The 3,272-nt window shown below is 39.5% G+C and overlaps 1 non-coding gene across 1 annotated transcript; it reads left to right on the top strand.

Annotated features, from left to right (window-relative positions):
• Nucleotides 1-1,050: 1,050 nt before the first annotated feature.
• LOC141715499 (small nucleolar RNA R71) lies at nt 1,051-1,157 on the top strand. The gene has a single exon (XR_012572259.1). It is a non-coding gene; the product is annotated as a small nucleolar RNA R71 (small nucleolar RNA).
• Nucleotides 1,158-3,272: the final 2,115 nt, after the last annotated feature.

Below are 3,272 nucleotides of genomic sequence, written 5' to 3'. Positions count from 1 at the left end.
ATCATCCAGTTTCACCTCCCTTGAAAGAATACCTTTCATGAATTTCGCATAACTAGGCATTTGCTCCAGAGCCTCAGCGAAAGGTATGTTGATGTGAAGTTTCTTGACCACCTCCAGAAACTCACCAAATTGCTTGTCCAGCTTTTGTTTTTGCAATCGCTTAGGAAAAGGTGGTGGAGGATAGAGCTGTTTCTCCCCTGTATTACCCTCAGGCAGAGTGTGTTCAACAGTAGCCTTCCTTGGTTCCCCCTCTTTCTCCTTTTGCTTTTCTTCTTCATCAACAACTTCAACTTCAACTTCTTTTGCTTTTTCAGCATCAGCAACTTTTCCAGACCTTAAGGTGACAGCTTTGACTTGCTCTTTAGCTTCCTTCCTACCTGGCACTTCAGTATTGCTGGGAAGTATGCCAGGTTGATGATTGAGCAAGACATTGGCTATTTGTCCAATTTGATTTTCCAAGGTCTTGATAAAAACAGCCTGACTTTTGCAAAACAGCTTTAACTCCTCAAAATCAGCACTAGAAGGTTGAACAACACCTCCTTGTTGAGGATATGATTGCCTTTGAGCATATTGCTGAGGTTGCTGGAATCTAGATAGATTAAACTGTTTACTTGCAGCTTGCTGATATGGTTGCTGAACATCATTCTGATTATTGCTCCAGCTGAAATTGGGATGATTTCTGTTATTAGGATGATAAGTAGCGGGCACAGGCTGCTGCAGGTCGCTGATAATTATTCACATACTGAACAGATTCATTGACAAGAGAACACTGATCCGTAGCATGAGAGTCTGCACAAAGCTCACAGACACTAGCTATTTGATTTACTCCATAGTTGGCTAAATAATCGACCTTCATAGACAGCGCCTGTAGCTGCGCTGCAATAGTTTTGATACTCATTTTGATACTCGTTTACAGCCATAGTTTCAATGAGATTATAGGCCTCAGTCTAGCTTTTGGCTCACAGGGTGCCTCCAGAAGCTGCATCGAGCATGGGCCTAGATTGGGCCCCCAAACCATTGTAGAAACCAGTGATCACCATCCATTCAGGCATACCATGATGGGGACACTTTCTCAACATCTCCTTGTAGCGCTCCCAAGCTTCGTACATAGATTCTCCTTATTGCTGTGCAAACTGAGTAAGAGCACTCCTCATAGCTGCAGTCTTGGCCATTGGATAGAACTTTACCAGAAACTTTTACACAAGATCTTCCGAAGTAGTGATGGACCCAGCTGGTAAAGAATGTAACCATTCCTTAGCTTTGTCCCTCAGAGAGAATGGGAAAAGCCTCAGCTTGATAGCTTCATCAGTCACACCATTATATTTGAAAGTACTACAGATCTTGACAAAATTCCTGATATGCATGTTGGGATCTTCAGTCGCAGCACCTCCGAAAGAGACTATAATTTTGCACCATCTGAATAGTGCCCGGCTTGATTTCAAAAGTATTGGCCTGAATAGCCGGATGAATGATGTTTGACTGAATGTCATCAATTTTAGGCCGAGAAAAGTCCATAAGAGCTGGATCAGCTTGAACTATACGATCACCCATTATTACAGGTTCTTTCTTTTCACTCTCTTTATCCGAATCTTCAAAAACTATCTTCTCCGGAAAGTCAAGAGCTGTATCTGTCTCAGCCGTATCTAGATTTCTCTTGCGGGTACTGAGAACGTGTTTGCATAAACGCTCGCTAAAGTACCTGAAACACAACCGGAAGCAGTAAGTAACAAGTCTTAATCAATGAATCCTAATGACCACTGATGGCAAGTACATAAACTAAACAAATTAACACCGAGTCCCCGGCAGCGGCGCCAAAAACTTGTTAGGCACAAAGCATGCGCTAAATAAATCACACAAGTATACACATTTACAAGTAATATAGAATGATTTCTAGTTCATTCTCACAGAGACTCTGATTAATTATATTTAATTAACACTTACTCACCAATGTATGATTACTCTTCAATTTCAAGACAATAGCAATTAAGGTTGATTAACTAATATTATCTACGAGAATTAAACACTTGAATTAACAATATTAAACACACATAAGATCATAACTTCATTACTACTTCATTCAATAGTTATTGTTATTACCCTTAGCATGTAATGTGATGATATTAATCGAACAACACGAAACTGATAAACACCAACTTTCGTTGTATGAATACCATTCTACCAAGTATCCACAATTAAGATAGAAGTTGAATAGGCATCAATTATGTTGAGACCCTATATGTCTACAGAATTTGACAACATAACGATTTAACCACAAGTTATTCATTATGATTACACAGGGCAAGTAAAACGGTTAGAGTTACCCACTAATCATGCATACAATACATGAACCTATGCTAGCATGGCAAGTTCTAAATCTCAAGATTCACTGTCGCTTCACAAGAAATTAACAGGCTATCTTACATGTTCGCGACGCACATAAGACGAATAAGCACAACCTATGCTAGAAATCATACAATCACCACATACCAAGGTATTAAACAATTAACTAAAGAAATCCATAGTAAATCCGCTATGATTCCATGATCACGATTAGCCCATAATGGAACTCATCAGTCACCATGGGTTCATATGAAAACATAATAAAAACACAACTGATATAAACTAATAAAAATACTTAATAAATAATGAAGTACGTCACAAGATTATTAAGGTTCAAAGAGTAAAGAAAACTAGCATCCACTGTTACAACGAATTAAAAGAATCATAAGATAAACGTATGCTTCCTCTTCTTCAGTTGTTGCATGTTAAAACTGGTCTTCTTGATCTTCTTGCCTTCGCTCCTTGTTACTTGTTGTCGAAAACATCTTCCAAGATTGTTTATATAATAGCCCAAAAGAACCAGCGCTAATAGAAGCCCATTAGAACTCGAATTCTAAAAATCAGATTCTGAAATTACACACCCAGGCGGCCGCCTCCTCCTTCCAGGTGGGCACCTGCTACCAGGCGGTTGCCTGCTCTCATCAGGCGGGCTCCTGCTACCCTTTTGGAAAAAATATTAATTTGCTTCTGTTTTTGCTGAATTCTTCGTACATCAACCCGGGACTGACTCCAAGCACTTCCTTAAGCTTATTTTGATGAAATCCACCTATCTAAGCAAGTTATACTCTGAAATACAAAAACACTCGAAAACGCGTTAAATACGCAAAATACTCGAGTTCAAGACACCAATTCAAGCTGTTATAAAACGCTCTAAGTGGTATAAAATCCCACTTATCAGATACCCCCAATGATCGAAAGGGCTGGGGCCGCAG

The sequence above is a fragment of the Apium graveolens genome, chromosome 3 (genome assembly GCF_009905375.1).
Source record: "Apium graveolens cultivar Ventura chromosome 3, ASM990537v1, whole genome shotgun sequence".
Taxonomy (NCBI): Eukaryota; Viridiplantae; Streptophyta; class Magnoliopsida; order Apiales; family Apiaceae; genus Apium; species Apium graveolens.
The sequence above is the reverse complement of the archived record's forward strand: the minus strand, read 5'-3'. Positions and strand labels throughout refer to the sequence as shown.